Genomic DNA, 23,591 nt, shown 5'->3' with positions numbered 1-23,591 from the left:
TTTAACCACTGAATATTTCCAGCAGTTTCTGTTTTCACTGGAGAATCATGAAAGCGTTACAGTGTAAAAGGAAGCCATTTGGCTCATCATGCCTACACCATCTATTCAAAGGAGCATCATTACCTCGTGCCAATCTCCTGCCTTTTCCCCATAGTCTTGCATTTTATTTTTATCCATATAATTATCCAATGCCCTCTTGAAAGTCTCAATTAAATCTGCTTTCATCTCTTTTCCAGGCAGCGCGTTCCATACCCTAACTACTCGTGGTGTGAAAAAGCTTTACTCTCACATCACATTTGCTCCTTTTGCAAATCCTTTTAAATCTCTGTCTTCTGGTTCTTAATGAACAGAAACAGTTTCTCCTCATTTATCCAGCCTGCTCATGATTTTGGAAACCTGATCACATCTTAGTCTTCTTCTCTTCAGGGAGAACAGTCTAAGCTACTTCAATCTATCCTAATCATTGAAATTTGTCACCTCTGGAACCATTCTTGTATGTCACTTTTGCACTCTCCTTAATGCATTCACGTCCTCCTTTAATGGAGCACACAGATCTGTTCAACTAAGGTCCAACAAGTGCCTTATATAAATTGAACAGCCCCTCCTTACTCTTGTACTCAATGTCCCTCATAATGAAGCAGAGGACGTTGTATGCTTTACTTAATACTCTCCCCACATGTCCTGCCACCTTCAATGATCTGTGCACAAGTACTCTAGGTCCCTATGCTCCTGCATCCCTTATTTTATATTGTGTTTCAATGTTCTTCCTGTGAACATTCTTCCCATTATCTCGCCCTTCTTTTCATTGAAACTCATCTGCCATTTGCCTATGTCCTTTTCCAATTCTAAACTGTCCTCACAGTTTACAAGTTTTGTGTCGGCTGCAAACTTTTAAATTATCCCCTCCTCACCAAGACCCAAATCATTAATATATATCAGGAAAACCAAAGGTACAATACCAACAGTCCACTACAAACATTCTTACAGCCCAAAAGATACCCATTGATTATTGCTTTGTTTCCTATCACTCAGGAGAAAGTGAGGTCTGCAGATGCTGGAGATCAGAGCTGGAAATGTGTTGCTGGAAAAGCGCAGCAGGTCAGGCAGCATCCAGGGAACAGGAGAATCGACGTTTCGGGCATAAGCCCTTCTTCAGGAATGGGGAAAGTTTGTCCAGCAGGCTAAGATCAAAGGTAGGGAGGAGGGACTTGGGGGAGGGGCGTCGGAAATGGGATAGGTGGAAAGAGGTCAAGGTGAGGGTGATAGGTCAGACTGGGGTGGGGGCGGAGAGGTCGGGAAGAAGATCTCAGGTTAGGAAGGCGGTGCTGAATTTGATGGATTTGACTGAGACAGGGTGGGGGGAGGGGAAATGAGGAAACTGGTGAAATCCGAGTTCATCCCTTGTGGTTGGAGGGTTCCTAGCCGGAAGATGAGGCGTTCTTCCTCCAACCGTCGTTTTGTTGTGGTCTGACGATGGAGGAGTCCAAAGACCTGCATATCCTTGGTGGAGTGGGAGGGGGAATTGAAATGTTGAGCTACAGGGTGGTTGGGTTGGTTGGTCCGGGTGTCCCAGAGGTGTTCTCTGAAACGCTCCGCAAGTAGCCTATCACTCAGCCAATTTTGTATCCACTTTGCAATTGTCGTTTTTATACCATGTCCTCTAATAACTTTCCTCACTGGTGTGTTGTGTGGCTCTGTACCAAGTGCCTTCTGAGAATCCATGTATGCCACATCAACATTGTTAACTTCTCAAAAACAACTCCATCAAGTTCCCCTTCCAAAGTCCCTGATGACTTTTCTTGATTTTCTAATTCTATTATGAATAAGTGTTTCCAGAAGCTTCCCCACCATCTGAGTTAAATAGTAATTGCTGGGTTGATTCTCACAATCTTTCTTATACAGAGTTGGAATTTTTGCAGTTTTCCAGCTTTCTGGCATCTTCCCTGAGTTTGGAGAAAAGTTTTAATATTATGGTCACTTTCCTGCAATTTCAGATCTTATTTCTTTCAAAATCATTGGATGCATATATCCATACCAGTGCTTTGCAAATGTTAAGTCCCAGCAGCCTAGCCAATATTTCTTCCTTACAAATGTTTTACCCTTCCAGTGATAACACTTCCTGCTCAGTTGCCGTGGCCTGGGTAGCATCACCCTCTTTGGTAAAGACAGATGCAAGGTGTTCCTTTAACTGATCAGCCTTTCCACTGCCTCTACACGTAAATCCCTTTTTTGGTCCAAATCAGCTCAACTCCTTCTTTTCCATTCTTACTATTTATCTGCCTATAATCAATGTTGGGACACCTCTTTATATTGACCCCTGTATTACCTGGAAGAGATTCCTATGTCATGATTGGTCCTGCAAAGGGAATTTGAAGGCAGCAGTGGGAGTAACTTTGGAAAGAATGGCTTGGGTCAGGGTCACAGTACATTTGTCCTACCAACTTGGCAGTGATGGGACATCAATGGACCTTTGTGAATGGTCAGTGAATTGCAAGGAGAAGGTTTGTGTTGATGGATGCAGTAGGATGAATACAGTAGGATGTTTGTTGAAGGATGTTGGTAAAGGAGCTGCAATGAAGCAATTATGCCCCTCTGAGTCCAATATCAACTGTTGAATCTGGATGTTCTCCTCCAGTTGCCCTGTTTCCTGAGACCTAAGCCTGGTCCAAGCATTTTTAAAGTTTAAAAAATTTAAATTTAAATTTAAAGAATTTAAAGCACTCTGCATCATCCTAGTATTTGGATTATGGACATGTTCCTGGATGGCAAGCAATATTGAAACTAGAAGATCATTAAGTTTATGAATTGTGAAAATTCAACCCTACCTAGCTCTTTGAACAATCCTAGGGAGTGATTAAAATTCACCTTATTATTTGTGTTTAATGCAAGATCAAAACCATTTTGAAAGTCACTTTAATTTATTTTGAAACCAAATTATAATCAGCACCTGCTCCAGGCTCAATGGGAAGGGTTTTGCTCTTCCAAAAATGAATGGGTGGTTAAAATAATTGGCTTTTGGTTCAACTCCAACATGCCCCATTTCAAATTTAACAGAGACAGGTTTGGATACCACAGTACCTGTGAGTAAACTGTTCGCTGCAGCCGGAGCCTTAATTAATGCAGGCAGCTAATTATCTGAGCAACTAACGTCCTTATGAGATGTTAATTGGGACATTTGAAATTGAATTTCACTGACCTTTAAATTTAACGGCTCCAGTAAGAGTTTCCCATTGCTCATGAATCTCACCAGTGAAATGAAGGAGAGATTGCACTGCAGTTCATGTGGGTATTTAAAGTTATGATTGTCCCATCTGAATAAAAGCTCAGTTATTACAGCTGGTACCTCTGTGCCTTCTGGAAAACTTTTGGCAGAGTTCTGTTATTGGTACAGCTTCTTCTGAAGTTTGGAGCTTTTCAAACTGACGAGGTTAGGCCTCATCAGATCTGAGTGACAATGCTGCATTTCAAAAAGAGGAAGATCATTACCATCCATGGCAGTCACCAATGCTGTAGGAACGGAAGAGGGCTGAATGTGCAAGAAGCAAGCTCACAAGAGGCACTGTCCATGTCTTAGACTGAGGCACAGCTTCCTTGCCCTCACAGAAGAGTGGTGTCTATGCAGATTTGATGTAGAGGTGCCTGTGTTGGACCAGAATGGACAAAATCAGAAGTCACATGACACCAGGCAATAGTACAACAGGTTTATTTGTAACACTAACTTTCGGAGCGTTGCCTCTTCATCAGGTGAATGCTTGTGATTTCAAGTAAACCTGTTGGACTATAGCCTGGTGTCATGTGACTTCTGATTCTGTGTAGATCGATTATGACTTACAGCCTTCAAGGACAAGATCAAGTGGACCTGGTAGTGATGCACAGACGGTGATGTATGTGGGATATAGGTGAATTAATGTTATTTCTGCAATTATAAGTTCTGATACAGAGTAAATGAATTCACATTAGTTTGGGATTGTCAGCATGAGACGTGATTACAAAACAATGGTAGAAATACAGGCACTAGATAAAATGCTGTGAAGAGAGGCCTGTATAAACATCTGTTTTCCCACTTGTATGGGGACACAGGAACAAACCCTAATTAAAGAGGTCATAAAGGTCAGAGTGGCCTCCGGAGAGGAATAAATGCTGATAAAGAAAGGATATGCCTAGCGGTGACCTGCAGTGAGATGACGTCAAACAACCTTATGGGGGCTAGAGATAGGCATTTGTCACGGACAAGGCCTGATAAACAGAAGTTGTGGGATCAGTCTTAAGGAAATGAGTGACGTAAGCGGAGGAGGGGGCAAACAATGAAATAAGAAATAATATGGGGATTCAAATTGTATAAATTTCGAGAGTTTGTTGGATTTGGTGTGTATTTGTCATTGCCTTACCTGGCATTAGACATTGCACCCACTTGCAAGTGTACAAATAATAGGCTCTATTGGTTCAGATTTTTGGTCTCGGACTGAAATTATTGAAGTGAGTGAGCTTTTGTTTCTCACATGTAGAAATTAAGCCACTTGTATTTCCTTTTGTTTATCTTTGAGCACTAATGAAGAAAACCTTGATGGTTTAGCAGCTGCATAAATAATCAGGAGTACATAAATATGAAAGGCAGCTAACTCATGGATTGGCGGTTCGTCAGTATTGGATGTGAGAGTTAATGCCAGATGAGGCTATTTGGCCCATTGAGTCTGTACCAACGCTTTGAAGAGCATCCATCTTTGAAGAACATCCATCCTATCTCCATAGCCCCACATATACTGTATTTAACCCACTTAGCTTGTACATCCCTGGATAATATGGGGCAATTTAGCATGGTCAATCCACCTAGCCTGCACATCTTTGGACTGCGGGAGGAAATCAGAGCACCCAGAGAAAACCCACACAGACACAGGGGGAATGTGCAAACTGCACACAGCCTGAGGCTGGGATTGAACCTGGGTCCATGGCACTGTGAGACAGCAATGCTAATTATAGAACGTAGAACATAGAACATTACAGCGCAGTACAGGCCCTTTGCCCTCGATGTTGCGCCACCCTGTCATACTAATCTGAAGCCCATCCCACCTACACTATTCCATGTACGTCCATTTGCCTGTCCAATGCCAACTTAAATGCACTTAAACTTGGCAAATCTACCTATGCAGGCAAAGATTTCCATACCCTTACTACTCTCTGAGTAAAGAAACTACTTCTGACTTCTGTCTGATACCTACCCCACTCGTATTTGCCGTCCCCATGCTTGGAAAAAGGCTCTCCCTGTCTACCCTATCTACCCTCTGATTATCTTATATGTCTCTATTAAGTCACCTCTCAACTTTCTTCTCTCTAACGAGAACAGCCTCAAGGCCCTCAGCCTTTCCTCATAAGACATTCCTTCCATACCAGGCAACATCCTAGTAAATCTCCTCTGCACCCTTTCCAAAGCTTCCACATCCTTATAATGCGGTGACCAGAACTGTACATAATACTCAAAGTGTGGCCGTACCAGAGCTTTGTACAGCTGCAGCATAACCTCCTGGTTCCGGAACTCAATCCTTCTGTTAATAAAAGCCAAAACACTGTAAGCCTTCTTAACAACCCTGTCAATCTGGGTGGCAACTTTCAGGGATCTGTGTACATGGACACCGAGATCTCTCTGCTCATCTGCACTCCAAGAATCCTACCATTAGTCCAGTACTTTGCATTCCGATTACTCTGACCAAAGTGTATCACCTCACACTTGTCCACATTAAACTCCATTTGCCACCTCTCAGCCCAGCTCTGCATCCTATCTATGTCTCTCTGCAACCTACTACATCCTTTGTCACTATCCACAACTCCACCGACCTTAGTGCCATCTGCAAATTTACTAACCCACCCTTCTAAGCCCTCATCCAGGTCATTTATAAAAATGACGAACAGCAGTGGACCCAACACCAACCCTTGCGGTATGCCGCTAGTAACTAGACACCAAGATGAACATGTTCCATCAACTACAACCCTCTGTTTTCTTTCAGCAAGCCAATTACTGATCCAAACTGCTATATCTCCCACAATCCCATTCCTCTGCATTTTGTATAATAACCTACTGTGGGGAACCTTATCGAACGCCTTGCCGAAATCCATATACAGCACCGGTTTACTCTCATCTACCTGTTTGGTCACTTTGTCAAAAAAGTCAATAAGCTTCGTTAGGCACAACCTACCCCTCACAAAATCGTGCTGACTGTCCCTGATCAGATTATTATTTTCTAGATGATTATAAATCCTATCTCTTATAACCTTTTCCAACACTTTACCAACAACTGAAGTGAGACTCACTGGTCTGTAATTACCAAGTTTGTCTCTACTACCCTTTTTGAACAAGAGAACCACATTTGCTATCCTCCAGTCCTCAGGCACTATTCCTGTAGACAATGATGATTTGAAGATCAATGCCAAAAGGCTCAGCAATCTCTTCCCTTGCTTCCCAGGGGATCATAGGATAGATCCCATGCGGGCTGAAAATGTGTTGCTGGAAAAGCACAGCAGGTCAGGCAGCATCCAGGGAACAGGGGAATCGACGTTTCGGGCATAAGCCCTTCTTCAGGAATGCGGAGATGAAACGTCGATTCTCCTGTTCCCTGGATGCTGCCTGACCTGCTGCACTTTTCCAGCAACACATTTTCAGCTCTGATCTCCAGCATCTGCAGACCTCACTTTCTCCTCATAGATCCCATGCGGCCCAGGGGACTTGTCTATTTTCACACTCTGCAGTATTTCTAATACCTCTTCCTTGTGAACCTCAATCTCTTCTAGTCTAGCTGCAAATATCACTGTATCTTCCTCGCCAACATTTTCATTTTCTATAGTGAACACTGTCGAAAAATATTTATTTAGTGCTTCCCCAATCTCCTCTGATTCCACACACAACTTCCCACTATTATCCTTGATTGGCCCTAATTTAACACTCGTCATTCTTTTATTCCTGACATACCTATGGAAAGCCTTAGGGTTAACCCTGATCCTATCTGCCAACAACTTCTCATCTCCTGGCTCTTCTGAGCTCTCTTTTTAGGTCTTTCCTGACGTTCTTGTAACCCTCAAGCGCCCTAACTGAGTTTTTACATTTTGTCCAAACATAAGCCTTCTTCTTCTTCTTGACCAGGGATTCCACTTCCTTAGTAAACCACGGCTCACGCGTGCTATATCTTCCTCCCTGCCTGACAGGTACATACTTATCTAGGACAAACAGGAGCTTTTCCTTGAATAAGCTCCACATTTTTAATGTGCTCATCCCCTGCAGTTTCCTTCCCTATTCTACACTTCCTAAATCTTTCCTAATTGCATCGTAATTTCCCTTCCCCCAGCTGTAACTCTTGCTTAGTGGAGTACACCTATCCCTTTCCATCACTAAAGTAAACCTGACAGAATTGTGATCGCTGTCTCCAAAGTGCTCACCTACTTCCAAATCTAACACCTGGCCAGGCTCATTACCCAGTACTAAATCTAAAGTGGCTTCGCCCCTTGTAGACTTGTCTACATACTGTGTCAGGAAGCCCTCCTGCACACACTGGACAAAAACTGACCCATCTATAGTACTCGTACTGTAGTGATCCCAGTCAATATTTGGATAGTTGAAGTCCCCCATGACAACTACTCTGCCTCTCTCACTCCTATCGAGAATCATCTTTGCTATCCTTTCCTCTACATCTCTGGGACTATTCGGAGGCCTATAGAAAACTCCCAGCATGGTGACTTCTCCTTTCCTATTTCTAACCTCAGCCCATTCTACCTCAGTTAACGAGTCCCCAAACATCCTTTCTACAACTGTAATATTGTCCCTGATCAACAATGCCACACCTCCCCCTCTTTTACCATCTCTGTTCTTACTGAAACATCTGAATCCCGGAACCTGCAAAAGCCATTCCTGTCCCTGCTCTATCCATGTCTCTGAAATGGCCACAATATCGAAGTCCCAGGTACCAACACACGCTGCCAGTTCACCCACTTTATTTTGGATGCTCCTCGTGTTGAAGTACACACACTTCAAACCAGGTTCTCGCTTGCCAGTGTCAGATACTTGATTTGGGAATTCCCTACTCTCATCCTCTTCTGTACCTGCCCTAGAAATTTGGTTCCAATCCCCCTGCTGTATTAGTTTAAATCCACCTTAACAGCTTTAGCGAATTTCCCACCCAGGACATTGGTACCCCTCTGGTTTAGATGAAGACCATCCTGCTTGTAGAGGTCCCACCTACCCCAGCAAGAGCTCCAATTATCCAAAAACCCGAAACCCTCCCTCCTGCACCATCCCTGTAGCCACGTGTTCAACTCCTCTCTCTCCCTATTCCTCACCTCACTAGCACGTGGCACGGGCAGCAAATCAGAGAAAACAACTCTGTTTGTCCTAGCTCAAAGCTTCCATCCTAGCTCCTTGAATTTCTGCCTCAAGTCCCCATCTCTCTTCCGACCTATGTCGTTGGTGCCAATGTGGACCACGACTTGGGGCTGCTCTCCCTCCCCCCGAAGGATCCCTAAAACATGATCAGAGACATTATTCTGAAGAAGATTCATACTTAACTCTGCTTCTCTCTCAAAAGATGTTGCCAGACCTGCTGATTTCTCCAGCATTCTCAATCCTTGTTTCAGATTTACGTCTCTGATTTCCCAACATTACAGTGTGCCATTGATTGAACAAATGGCAATTGTAGCATTGCCATAACAACCAGGGGCTACTACCTACCACAATGCCTGATATTCCATCAATGCCGTGGCCAGGTGGCTAGCAGCAGAAATGGCTACTCTACTGTTTAAGGCCTACAATCAAGTATGCTGGGAATTTTGGTCAAGCGAGTTTAAACTCAGATCTCAGTTAAAACTGCAGCCACGACATATTGCAACTTATAGATTTTTGTGTTGACCAAATAGGGCAAGTGCCATGGTTTCTCTAGACATATTGGTACCATATTCCCTTAAATGGAGAATGGGATGTTGCTCATTATGGTTTAGTGTAAATATATGGAAGTTGTTTACCAATAAATTCCGTTGACCGGGATTGAACAATGTGATTAGGATATGATCAATTCATTGGCTGTGTACTGAGTACATTTTGAGATAAGTTAGCAGAACAAAGGGTTTTCTCAAGACAAGCCTTTAAGACCACATTTGAAAAGCACATGCCATGAAGTCACTTTCAGAGAAGACAAAACAAAACCATGTGGCAAGATCGATACAGAGAACAATGTTGGCCATTTCACTCGAATTGGGGAAGTATTTGATTCAAGCCAAACTTGTAAGAGTTAAAGTAAGAGTTAGGGTTAAATGTGAATTAAGTTAAAATTAAAGTCAAGTTAAATGAAGTGACTTAAATTTGAAGTTAAAGAGATAAAATTAGAAGGAAATGTTGCAATGGATGTATGTTTTATATTATGTAATTTGAAAAGTTAAAATAAAGAAAGGTTTGTTTAAGTCCTGAGTCAGTAACCTACATTTTATCTGTCACACAAGGCCAGAATACCTGGGTAAAAGGTTTGAGTACTCGTTTTTGGGCAACAGTGGACATTAACATTGACACATAATATTCAGAAGAAATCCCTCAGTGAAATCCCACCAAGGAAGCTGGTGGAGTTTAAAAATCAATTAATTTAGTTTGGAATATAATTGTCTCATTCATAGTGAACATGAAGATACCAATGATAGTTGCAAAATGCTATCAGGTTCACTGAAGCCCTTTAGGGTTGGAAATCTGTTGTCCTTACTGGGTCTGGCTGACGTGTAAATCCAGATCACAATGGTTGACTCTTAATTAATTTCTGAAATGGCCTTTCATTTCAAATCAGGTTTGGCAACAAATGTTCGCCTTGTTAGTGATACTCACTCGTAAGGGGCTTTGTAAAAATAAATTATAAGATTGTCTTTATACTGCAGAAATCCAACTTTCAGACATTTATATTCCAATAATGAAGAACTGGATTGAAGTGGACAGGGGATATCTCCCTTCAGTGTGTCCCACTGAACCAGTAAGGAATCCAACCGATGATGTACAGTAAGGAGAGAAGCAATATTTCAAAGAGGTATAGAAAATATTGCAGGAGATGGAAATGACTCTTAAGAAGTTCATGTTCATATTGCATTCTATTGAAGTCCCACATTATCTGTGGATGATGACAATGAGTTCTGTTCAATCATGCAGAAGCAAATGTATCTGTACCTCCTCCTCAGGTCTAATCAATAATGTCTGACCAAACATAATTGTTCTTATTGCTATCAGTCAATAAATTGTCATGTTATCTAAGAGCATTTCCTCTTGTGTAGACACTCTTTGGCGGCGTATCCCCTACCACTATTCATTGACCATGACCAAGACAAAGCAAATACAGAGGAACACTGGCGGCAGTAAATTCGCTCAATCAACCCTCACCAATATCACAAACTACTCAATGTGACAAATATCAGCAGTAGCCATCTGGGAAGATACCACAAATGTGAAGATTAGATAGTTTTGGTCTGGGATTTTTAACTTTCCATGGGGAAAGTTAAAAATCTCCTTTCCATTCAGGAGTGGGACAGTGGTGGGAATTTGGCATTGTCTTCAGCTGGGAGAAAGTGGGGATTGCAGATGCTGGAGAGTCAGGATCAAAAAGTGTGGCACTGGAAAAGCACAACCGGTCAGGCAGCATCCGAGGAGCAGGACAGTTGATGTTTCAGACATAAGCCCTTCATCAGGAATTGTCTGCAGCTGGCACCCTCCCACATTGACTTCTTCCCTATGAGGGAGGTGAATCAGATCGCACACAGATCAGGATAACTGACAAGTGGATGGATAAACAGGAAAGTATTGAAGTACAGAATTCATGAAAGCTAGATGTTGCAGAGATCGGAGTCGATGTAAAGAGGGATGTGTTGGGATATGTTCAGCAGAACAGAGTAAGGTGAGGTGAAGGAATTGGAGGGAGGGAGGGAGGAAATACTTAAACCAGGGCAGTTAAAACAACCAATGCACTAGTTATTTCATTCAACCATTTCCTGTTCTGCAGCCAAGTCCGAGGCACAATGCTGCTATTGGTCAGCTCTCCAACTGTCTCTAACCACACCCTCTGGCACCTCCCATTGTTAAGAAACGTTATGTCCATCCAATCTGGCTGCATCCTATATTAATGCCAGTTCTGAATCACAAAATCTGGACTTATTTTGCTCTCTATGAATACAACACAAACATTTTCTGGCTTCTTCAAATTCTAATCCCACATTGGCCCTCTGAATAGAATTACATTTACATCAGTTGAGTGGATGTTACAGGCATAGTGCAGCTTGGAAATGCAATTTCTGTGCTCAGAAGCTGCCTTCAAATTACTACAGGTCCAAGGTCTCTGCCTCTGCCCAGATTCCAACTGGAACCATGCATTATGCACAATTCTTGACCTTCATCCCACGCTCCTCTACATCATGCCCAAGAAATAGGTGCCTATTAGGAAAATTGGTCCCAGTGCCTGAGCTATACAATTGGCCTAATTTACTTTCTAGGAACAAATTTAACAAGTAGAGAAAGAAAAACAGAGGAGGGAATTTTTTTTATAATGAGGTATAATGAGTATGTAAATGTAAATGAGCAAATTGATAAAAAATAGCTTTAGGAATGTCTAGCAAGATTGTCATAATCATGTCAATACAAACAAGAAACATTTCAATGCAAGAATTTCTTTCAAGAAAGGCTTACATTTTTTCATGGTTTTATACTCATATTCAGAGTTACCAACATTATAATTGACAGGCATCTGTTATATGGAAGCCTGACAATTTAGGACAGTCTTCCTTTTGTGTGATAACCCCATTTCACGCTCAGCTTTGTAGACTGAATAGCTCTGCTATTTCACTGCATGCAACTCCATTAGGGTAATTTCATCTCCTTGTAAATATTCTTTTTTAATGTGCTGTGTTCTGTGCAACATCAACATTTTTTTTTGTTCATTGCAGATGCATTTGTCCCTGGCAAACATTGATCACCTATCATGTTTTGTTAGCATTCCTACAGTTGATGTGATTACATAAAATATAAGTGTGAAATTCATATCTATAATAGCCATTAGCATCAAAGCTGCCTCTTGGTAAATACAGGTTTCTTCCTTAGTTAAGGCACATCATTTCCAATGAGGTCTGTACTGAGGCTGTTCTTTTGTTATCTACAGGAAGTTAATACTTCACACAAAGGCTTGCTGATGTGCTTGACCACTAACAATAATCTACCTTTCATGAATTTGCTGATCTGTACAGTACAAAATGCCCAGCATTTATCCACTGCAAGTTTAGTCTTTGTTTTAACTGAAAGACAAAAGAAAATTTACTTCCTGGAGTTAACACGTGCACACTGCCTACGTGCAGTCTGTTCACCGTTGGCAAAAAAAAGAGAAGTTTTCAAAGCATGTGACCTTGGAGTGCAGGTTCATAGCTCCATGAAAGTGGAGTTGCAGGTAGATAGGATAGTGAAGAAGGTGTTTGGTATGCTTTCCTTTATTGGTTAGAGTATTGAGTACAGGAGTTGGGAGGTCATGTTGCGGCTGTACAGGACATTGGTTAGGCTATTGTTGGAATATTGTATGCAATTCTGGTCTCATTCCAATCAGAAAGATGTTGTGAAACTTGAAAGGGTTTAGAAAAAATTACAAGGATGTTGCCAGGGTTGGAGGATTTGAGCTATATGGAGAGGTTCAATAGGCTAGAACTGTTTTCCCTGGAGCGTCGGAGGCTGAGGGATGACCTTATAGAGGTTTATAAAATCATGAGGGGCATGGATAGGGTAAATAAACAAAGTCTTTTCCTGGGATGGGGGAGTCCCGAACTCAAGGGAACAGGTTTAGGGTGAGAAGGGAAAGATATAAAAGAGACCTAAGGGACAACTTTTCATGCAGAGGGTGTTACGTGTATGGAATTAGATTACATTACAGCGTGGAAACAGGCCCTTCGGCCCAACAAGTCCACACCGACCCGCCGAAGCGCAACCCACCCATACCCCTACATTTACCCCTTACCTAATACTACGGGCAATTTAGCATGGCCAATTCACCTGACCTGCATATCTTTGGACTGTGGGAGGAAACCGGAGCACCCGGAGGAAACCCACGCAGACACGGGGAGAACACGTAAACTCCACACAGTCAGTCGCCTGAGTCGGGAATTGAACCCGGATCTCTGGCGCTGTGAGGCAGCAGTGCTAACCACTGTGCCACCGTGCCGCCCACTAGCTGCCAGAGGAAGTGGTGTAGGCTGGTACAATTGCAACATTTAAAAGGCATTTGGATGGGTATATGAATAGGAAGGGTTTGAAGGGATATGGGCCTGGTGTGGGCAGGTGGGACTAGATTGGTTTGAGATATCTGGTCAGCATGGATGGGTTGGACTGAAGGGTCTGTTTCCGTGCTGTACATCTCTATGACACTATGACTCTATAACCATCCTGAGTGGTGGGATTTTATTGTATTCAATCATTGGACAGTTTTATTTCCTATTCAAGTTGAGAATAAAACAAAAACGGCAAATAAAATTATTGTCACAGGCCAATCTAAATGGAATCTTGGGAAACTGCTCCTTCAATCATTAGGAGCTGAACTTTCCTTTTGTTTTTCTATTAGAAAGGATAATTATTGTTCAGTAACGTATTAGCAATTCAAAGGGAAAGATGTTGCAAATTGCCTCAGGTGCAACCTTGTTCTCAGTCGCAATCTTCTAAAAATAATAGTGTCAACACATCGGAATAAAAATATAATTGGGACAGAATTTTCCCATTTCAGCTGAAGTATATCTTGGAGTGATATTGGTGCCATGGCCGGCAGCAACTTCTTTTACACAATGTTCACCTCATTAATTATGCAGCCAGGCTTCTTTCTTGGGGAATTGTGCTGACAGAGAGGTGCAAGTGCTCACCACCGCAGGACATTCTGGCGTACACACCTCTGATACCATTTTAAAAGCTCAGCTACACACCACTTCAGACCCCACAAATCAGCCACTTGCTGATATTACCGAGCAATGACCCAGAGGAAAGAAAAACTCGTGAACCACTTCACAGACAGAGATGTGGTAGTGCTGTTGGGCAGGGTGGTATAGGGGAGGACAGTCCTCTTTCTAGTGATTGCCAACTCAGACTGCGTCATCAGACGAAGCCAGTGTGGACATGGATGTCAGCCCATGTCAGTGCTGTATCTTCAGTGAAAAGGAATATCCAGAAAGGGGGAGGTATTCTGCACTCAGCAAGGGGTAAATGACACCATCTCTCTGCTCCCTCACACTCAGGGCCAGCATTCACTCTAATTCCGCCACTGTGCACACTTCACACCAAGATGCATGGACTGTAACACTCACTACTGCATGTAGCATGGCCTCTCAATGGCTGTCATTTTCCCAAACTACTACCCTCTGCACTTCCCACTCACTCACTGGGAAACTCTATCACTTCTCCAGTTCACACCTAACTACTGATTGCTGTTCCATTCATTTCCATCACTGTTCCTCCTTTCATCTTATTGGAGAAAGGTTAACCCACAATCTCGTTGAGAGGTTCAGGACATGCAGACGACAGGCTCCTAATTCCTACCAACAGTAAAAAAAAAATCCATCCATCTGGAGAAGATCAGAAACTCCCCTGTGAGATCAGGGAATCTCTACAGGCAATCAATGCAGTGAGTTTCATTGTTGCTTTCCCATTATCATCAGTGCTCCTTCATTCTTAAATTCTACAAACTCTTTTTTATCCCTCTTACACAACTAATTCCCTCTTCTCTCATACCGGCACTAATGGCACCAAGCAGACCTTCACTAGGAAGAGGTCCGTACAGGACTTCCTCAGTTCCATCTCCACCTCTGAAGAGGAAGCCAGTGAACTCTCAGAGAATGCACTGGCAAGGCTTTGACTGCAGCCTGTGACCTTTACCTTATCAATTCTCTTTCTAGATTAGATGTAGGTGCCTAATATGTTGAGTTGAAACTTTATTGCTGGAACAGCACAGCAGGTCAGGCAGCATCCAGGAACAGGAGATTCGACGTTTTGGGCACAGGCCCTTCTTCAGGAATGAGCAGAGAGTGTTCAGCAGGAGAAGATAAAAGGTAGGGAGGAGGGACTTGGAGGAGGGGCGTTGGAAAAGAGACAGCCCAAATCTCTGGTATCTGGAGGGCTGCTAGAGTCCAGGCATCTGCTCAGCCCCAGGCAGAAGATGAGCCCCTCTTCATGGGCATTATTGACTTGGTCAAAATGCACAGACAGGCACAAGAACAGCAGGGAGGTTTGTCAGAGACAATCGGTAAGCTGGATCAAAGGATGGAGGATGTCACCACCATTGTCAGTCCCCTACTGGCTCTGGTGTAAATGTGCCTGGCTGTTTTCATAGATAGATTGGTGCCCATCTTAGAGACTCAGATTGAGCACAAATAGTGTCTCCAGGATGTATGCACCAACCTGCACTATAGCACTGTAACTGTAGGTGTTCAGCATCAATGGCAAAATGACAAGCAGGTGAGGGACCTCAGTGTCACCCCATGCAGTTCTACTCATCAGGGAGGATAGACTGGTGTCAGCAGATACAAATAGGAGGGAGGACCCACACAAAGAAACCTCCAGGTGCTTCTTCTCAGGACAGTCCAGATGTACCCTACCTCTACATCTCCAGGCAAACCCCAAGGCTGTAGTAATACGGGCCAAGGAGATGAGCCTGCAACTGAGCAGGAGCACTAGGCCTCTAGGTCTCAAGGTACTGGTAGATGATTGGCTACATCCAACAAACTACAGGATGAACTACCAAGCAGGCTCACTCTATCCCAGCTGTGGGATTCAAGGCTATTCTTACTCAGACTGGAAGGCAGAGAATGAAGAAAACTTATTAAGGGGATATAGATGACGGAGGTGACACACCATGTTGTCTCTAAGATGCATGGCTGCTGCAAGTTTCCGTGCATGGTGATTTGCATTGGTACAGGCTTTGGAGGTCAGGAAGGAAAATTTGAGGGAACGCTGGTGACTTACCATTGTACTAATGTAAATATATGTACACATGTACTGGGAAAGTCTCCACTGCAGCATAATTTTCACTATCGGGCCCAATTAAGCCAGACCCATGTGAGAGATGAGTAGTCTTTTCAGTAATCTTGAGGATAAAAGAAGTTACAATTGCCAAGCATTTGACTGCAAATAGCATTAGGCATCAGACATCCTTCAATTGTGCTGTTGAGGACTGCAGATAAGGCATTGCCTTTTGATGTAGATAACCAATGAGATTAAACACAATTTGCAGGGCATCTGCCCAGACCCGGCCTGCTCACATCATGACCAGAGTTTCCTCTGATGGGCTGCATAGCTGATCAGTGTGAATGGAATGTTGACACAATGACTTCCAGTTTCAGAGGATTGTGCTGTGTCCAGACAGCAGAGATCTGCACACTGAAATAGATGGAGAACTAATTACTGCACATTTGCATATACTTTACTAATGAGAATGTAGAATGATAATTCCACAACATCTCTGGAGGGAAAGGTTCATTCTATCCATCAGCTTTTCAAGGGAACATGGTCTTTCAAGGCTTGGGGATGTATATTTTACATGTCCATTCTCTCTGAACACACTAAATGACAAGAAAAGTTGCCAAAACACTGCTGATTCAATGCTGTCTTTCAAGATGCTCAAACATTCATAGAATTTTACAGTACGGAAAGCAATCTTTCGGTCCGACTCACCCATGCTGACAATATCTCCCGAAATGAATCAATTCCACTTGCCTGCATTTAGTCCACATCTATCTAAACCTTTTCTATTCATGTACCTGTCCAAATGTCTTTTAAATATTATAAATGCAACAGCCTTCACCACTTCCTTTGGCAGCTTATTCCATACACACACCACCCTCTGTGAGAAAAGGTTACTCCTTACATCCCCTCTCATTTTAAACCTATGCCCTGTAGTTCTGGATTCCCCTCTCAATGGAAAAATACCTTGGCTAATCACTCTCATAATTTTATCAACTCTATAAAGTCATCGCTCAGCTTCCAATGCTCCAGGGAAAAAAAAGGTCCCAACCTCTCCAGCCTCTCCTGCCTCTCCTTATAACCTGCAGGCCCAGTAATATCCTTGTTAATCTTTTCTGCAGTCCTTCCAGTTTAATAACATTCTTCCTACAGCAGGGTGACCAGAATTGTATGCAGTCTTCCGAAAAATGGCCTCACCAATGTCTTGTACAATGACAACTTGTCATCCCAACTGCTATACTCAGTGCTCTGAGCAGTGAAGGCAAGTGTACCAAATGCTTTCTTCACTACCCCATATAAATGCATTAATGCTTTCATGGAACTATAAACCTGCACTCCTAGGTCCCTCTGTTGAACAACAGTCCTCAGGGCCCTACATTTAACTGTGTTAGTCTTGTCCTGGTTTGTCTTACCAAAATGTTAACACCTCGCATCTATCTAAATTAAACTCTACCCGGTACTTCTCGGACAATTGGCCAATCTGATCAAGTTGTCTTTGTACTATTTGATAACCTTCTTCACTGTTCATGCTCCCACCCATAACTCCTATATTCTCATCCAAATCACTCCGTTCAATATTTCAATTTACATGTACTCTGTGTAACATTGAAAGTTTACTGATGATAGAAGAGTCAAAAAGAAATTCTTCAGGATTCTTCTCCTTGCCTAGTGATGGACTACCCTATACAATAATATTAGATTTAGACAGATTCTTTAAAAGCTACTGAAACTTTGACATTTATCAATGTTAGTGCAATATCTTATGAACTGTTATTTATTCCCCAGCGGTTAGTAGGTGATGTTATGTGCACATACTTTAAAACGGATCACCCAAAGACATTAACCATGCAGTTTGTTGGATTACGAGGCATTTGCTCAAAAGCACAAGCAATCAAGGGCTGCAAAAGTCACAAGGTCTACCTGTGCTTTATGCAGAGGAGCTGCTGCTTGTTTCATTACCACTAAAATATTAAACATTTAAGCAAAGTCAAAATCTAGCTCACTCATCCTGGAAGGTATCAATTACATTTTTTCTTGACACTCAGACTCTGTCATGCAATGCTCTGTCATGCTTTTTGGACAGCCACCATGGTCAATGTCCTGATCCTCACCTTCATCTTGATCCACAGAAGATTGCTGAGCAATCCCTTATTTTGGCTGGATACAGGAAATCCCCACCTTTCTCGGCTCCAGTTGTGAAATATATAGCACACCACAATGAAGTAGGGCATGCATTTTGGGCGACGGTATATGGTCCTGCTAGAGTAGTCCAGACAATAAAATCTCATTTTAAGAAGGTTTGTTCTACAAGGCTCTAATTGAAGCATAAGGACCATTATATCTTTGTTCTGTGTCAGTCTATGGGTTTTGTATCACTGACATGAGCTGTGTTTGGAGGGGCTACCCCTTTATGGCCCAAGGAACTTTGAGTAATGCAGGAACCTGAGAGTTCTCTTCTATGTAACAGTTATGACAGCTCACAGGATATCTGGTGCAGTCATTCAGAATTTGGCACCAACAGTCACAGCTAAATCAGGGATTCATGGAGCGTAAGCTTTGCAGGTTGGTAGTAGCCCTGAAGAAGGGCTTATGCCCGAAACGTCGATTCTCCTGCTCCTTGGATGCTGACTGACCTGCTGCGCTTTTCCAGCAACACATTTCCAGCTCTGATCTCCAGCAGCTGCAGTCCTCACTTTCTCCAGGTTGGTAGTAGGTCATTCTCAAAGCAATCTGGAGAAAATGGCATCGGTTTCATCCCAGATGCACTTATAGGCCGAGGATTCGAAGATTCCACACAGGTGCCCATTCGCAGCTTGAAATAAGTGGCTAGGTTAAAAATTAAGGGCAGCTCTGAACCTGACAGGCATCAAGTTGGGAGCAGCAGGTAATACAATTCCAAAAGGATGGGGCAACATATCCTGAATCAGCTTGTGTATTGTCATTCAGAGAGTTCAAGAAAATGACGGTGAGAATGTAGACTGTGTTATCATTCTCCTCTCCATCCCTGGTGGATCTTCACCGCTGCTCTCTCTCTAGAGCCTGTACTGCAGCTGCTGGGCTTTGCTATGCTTGCTGACTTCGTTGTCATCACCGTCTCCTTCCATGCTTTCTTCAGAGTAACACAGGCTGCAATGACTCCTTGAAAGTGGATTGGCAGGCAGATAGGATAGTGAAGAAGGAGTTTGGTATGCTTTCCTTTATTGGTCAGAGTATTGAGTACAGGAGTTGGGAGGTCATGTTGCGGCTGTACAGGACATTGGTTAGGCCGGGAGATCAGAACTAGAGGGCATAGGTTTAGAGAAGGGAAAGATATAAAAGAGACCTAAGGGGCAACTTTTTCATGCAGAGGATGGTACGGGTATATATTGAGCTGCCAGAGGAAGTGGTGGAGCTGGTACAATTGCAATATTTAAGAGGCATTTAGATGGGTATATGAATAGGAGGGATATGGGTCGGGTGCTGGCAGGTGGGACAAGATTAGGTTGAGATATCTGGTTGGCATGGGCAGGTTGTTTCCATGCTGTACATCTCTATGACTATGACTCCTGTGACAACATTTGCTATGTTATATCCCTGAGCAGGTAATCTGTGTGGAATATACAAAAAAAAGACACAAATCTATAAAGGAACTCTCATCCCTCACATCCACAATAATGAAGCCTCATATAAGCATTCAGATGAGTGCTGGAATATTCTTTACTTACTTCCTTAGTTAATCTCTAACAATACCTCAGAAACTCATCTGTTCCCAAAACAAAGCAGCTGCTCCATTCTCTTCACCACCACATGCAATTGTTATTTATCTTGGATCACAGTTTTGGTCCAGGAGCTCCCACACCCAGCAATTACAACACATCACCTGCCATGCCATCTTTACCTTGAGGGAATTAATTTATAATTATTTTTAAATTTGTTTATAATTGATAAACACAGAAACTCACAATAATCTTTATCAGTGCTCGTAAATATTAATAATAAGCTATTTCAAAAACTCAGGTAATTTATTAGTAATTGTAAAGCAAACATACAAAATACTCACTAATCATTTTTGGTTTGCTGTGTTATATTTGATTTTCTTTCTCTACAGATTTGATTGGGTAAACTCTCACTTTGCAGAGAAATCTATCCCTCACTGTATGTCTTCTTTTTTTTTGAACTTGCTGCCTCCTCATGTCTCAGTATTGCCTTTATAGTGAAACTGCCCCCCTGCTGTAATATTTTCGAAAGAAGTGCAAAGCGAGCAACTAATTGATTCAAACATAAATGCACTGGTTTTACTTCAACCAAAAATGACATATAAATGCTTTCCAGGTGATTATATAAATCAAACATTTGTACATATGTTATTATTGCACCAGTCTGCGTTTCCTAAATACATCAAACCTTTTAAAGCTATTTATACAGACTATAACTAACCTGCCAACCAGAAACGTAGAAAACAGAATAGTGTCACTAATGACATCCACAAGAGTGGATACCAGCTGTGATAACAGCTCCACTTTAGCAATGTATCCACTTGTACAATAGTAAATTAAGACACTTAGATTATTATTTCCTCAAATGCAAATCAAGCAATATATTGGGGGAAAAGATGACAAGAGTTATTTTACGACATCAATGACATTTATGATTATACTTTTAAAAACAAATTGGGTTTGGCTTTGTTGCAGATTTGAGATTGTTAATTGAAACTGTGAAAAGATCTGAAAGGGAATTCTTCAATTTACTTCTGGAAATAAATTAAAGTCCAGAAGAATATAAGAGATTTCTGTAAAGGTTAATAGTTAAAAGAAAGCTCAGTACTATTAATTGGTCACTATACTCTTCCCTTTGCAACTCTCCTCAGTGATTTGTATTTCAGACCTTACTGTAGGCAGTTAATTTTGCCCTTAGCCTGCCATGTGGCTATACTAGCTCCACTAAATTTCATCATCTTCATCATACATTAGTCCTTGCCCATACAATACACAAGTCCTATGCAGCACACCATTCTTCTTATAATATTATGATTCACTTCTGAAAAGATGAGACATTTTTCATGATTTTTCTATTGGTTTAAGAAGACATCTTCTTCCCTTGAAAGAGTGCTGTCTTGTTTGGATATGAGCTTTATGAGAAATAATGTGAAGTTGTTGTTTAATTTGAGCTTTGAGTAATGTCTTTCCTAGGTTTGTTAGGAGTATTAATTACCAATATGGTATAAAGCTAGTTACAAATAAGTACAAAGAATTATACATTTCACCCAGTGAGTGGTCAGCCTCTGTTGGTCAACCTCCAATTGGCTAAAGTGCTCAGTTGCAGCCCCACGTCATTTTGAATAATTATATTTATATCTTTCTTTGCAAGATATACAGAATGCTTTATTGATTTCTTCATGCTCTCCTCTCAAAAGTATTCTTGACCTACAATTGTCCAGTGGGGCATCTATTTTTTTTGCTCAAAACCCTGTCTTAGCGTCTGCTGTTCTTAAGGCAATAAGAAATGAGAGCAAGGGTAGACTCTATAACTTGTTACACATCAGTTTTAAACTTCATTCAGTGTTTCCATCACTCTTGGGTGCAATAGATTTTTTAAAATCATTATCATCTCTCGCTAAAGTGCCTTTTATAGTCACACAAATTTCGGCACCATCAATTTAATTGAAGAGTTAGAAACTCTTAAATTACTGATTTCTTATAACTTGAGGGTTCATGAATTAAAGCCAGATCTTAGAAGGCTATTTCTCAAAGACAGTGGTCAAGGATCATTCGTATGCCTCCTAAATGTTAATTTCCCTATACATCCTGTGCTGCTTCATTTCCCCTCAGATTCCTCACTTCATGCCCCTTCATTCATCCCATTCCACCCCAAGCCTGGCTCAATATTCTTACGATATATTGACATTTGACCAGTATCAATTTTGGTCTGTTGTCCGAAGTCAAGTGATAGCAATGGAAGCAGGTGAAAGAAGTTACCTGCAACAATCCAATAAAACTCTTATTCAAACCTATATTATTGCTGCTACGATAAAGGTTCAAGGGAAAAACTGATTGATCTCTTAGGTGAGATCTCAGCTGTAAACAAAGAACCATATGTTCAAGAATCACATCAAAGGCAACTTGTTGTCCATAAGATCACAAGCTCTCGGAACAGTGTCACCCTAAAAAATCTGCTCTGCCATTGAATGAGATCATGACTGATCTGATAGCCTTTCAACACTAAATTCCTGCCTTTTCCCTTTGATTCCCTTACTGATTAAAAATCTCTGTAAACCTTGAATATTTGCCATCTCAAGAATTCCACACATTCACTACCTTCTGAGAAAATAAATTCTTCCTCATTTCTCTGACGCCTTCTTCTCAGATTGTGCCTGGTGGTCTTAGACTCTCCGGCAAGGGAAAATAGTCTCCCTATATCGACCCTTTAAGTCCCCAAAGAATTGTATATATTTTACTAAAGTCAACTTCCAATCTTCTCAATTCCATTGAGTACAGACTCTACCTACACAACTTTGCCCCACAAGATAGTTGCTCCATATTCAGGATCATCCAAATGAGCCTTCTCTGGGTTATTTTCAATGCCAGGATACATTTCCTTCGACAGGGGCCCAAACTAGCTATGGTTTGGCTACTACCTTATGGAGCTCTAACAAATCCTCCTGACTTTTAAAAGCCAATACTCCTAATTCCTTCCTTATTACCTGCTCAGCTTGGATACCAGCTATTTGTAATTCATGTACAAGGGCTCACAAATCCCTCTATCCTGTGGCTTTACATGAGTTTTCTTCATTTAAATAATATTCAGCTTATCTATTCTTCTTTCCAAAGTGCATAATCATACATTTTACGATGTGACGTTCCATCTGCCAAGTTTTGCGCACTCGCTTAACCTGGCTGTATCCATCTGCAAACTCACCCATTTTTGTGTCATTCACAAACTTGGATGTACTACATTCACTTTCCTCATCCAAGTCATAAATGTATACTAACAATAATTATAACCTCAACACTGATTCCTGTGACACACCATTAGTTAGGTGTTTCCAATCTGAAAATACCCTTTTTATTCAAACTCTCCGTTTTCTGTTAACCAGTCAACATTAGTTGTAAATAGATCTGTATACTCTGGTAACTTTTTGAACTCGACCAAGTTTTTGGAAAGGCCACACACATATCAACATATTAGCTTTCATCTCCAGATGCCCATGAAACTGGAACAACAGAGCATGTATTTCCCATTACAAAACACTGGATGGATTGGAGCAGATTTTGAGTTATTTTTTAAGGTTTCAAACACAGCAAAATGTATTTCTCAGTGAAAGATATCTGCTGAAAATTTAAATCTCAGTTTAAAATATAGCAGGTAAAGTCACCTCAGTCTTTCTCTCTCTTTAGAGAGAGAGATACCCAGTGGTGGTTTAACATGAAGGCCACCGTGCCACAATCAAGAGGCAGGTTTAAGAACACAGAACCTTTACGAAAACCTCAGCCAATGTCAGGAATTGTACCCATGCTGTTGGTATCATGCTGGAGTACAAACCAGCCAATAAGTGTCGAAAAGTGTGGCACTGGAAAAGCACAGCAAGTCAGGCATCCGGGAAGCAGGAGAATTGACTTTTTAAGGAAAAAGCCCTTCCTCAGGA

This window comes from Chiloscyllium plagiosum, chromosome 1 (genome assembly GCF_004010195.1).
Source record: "Chiloscyllium plagiosum isolate BGI_BamShark_2017 chromosome 1, ASM401019v2, whole genome shotgun sequence".
NCBI lineage: Eukaryota > Metazoa > Chordata > Chondrichthyes > Orectolobiformes > Hemiscylliidae > Chiloscyllium > Chiloscyllium plagiosum.
Note: the sequence above shows the minus strand (reverse complement) of the source record.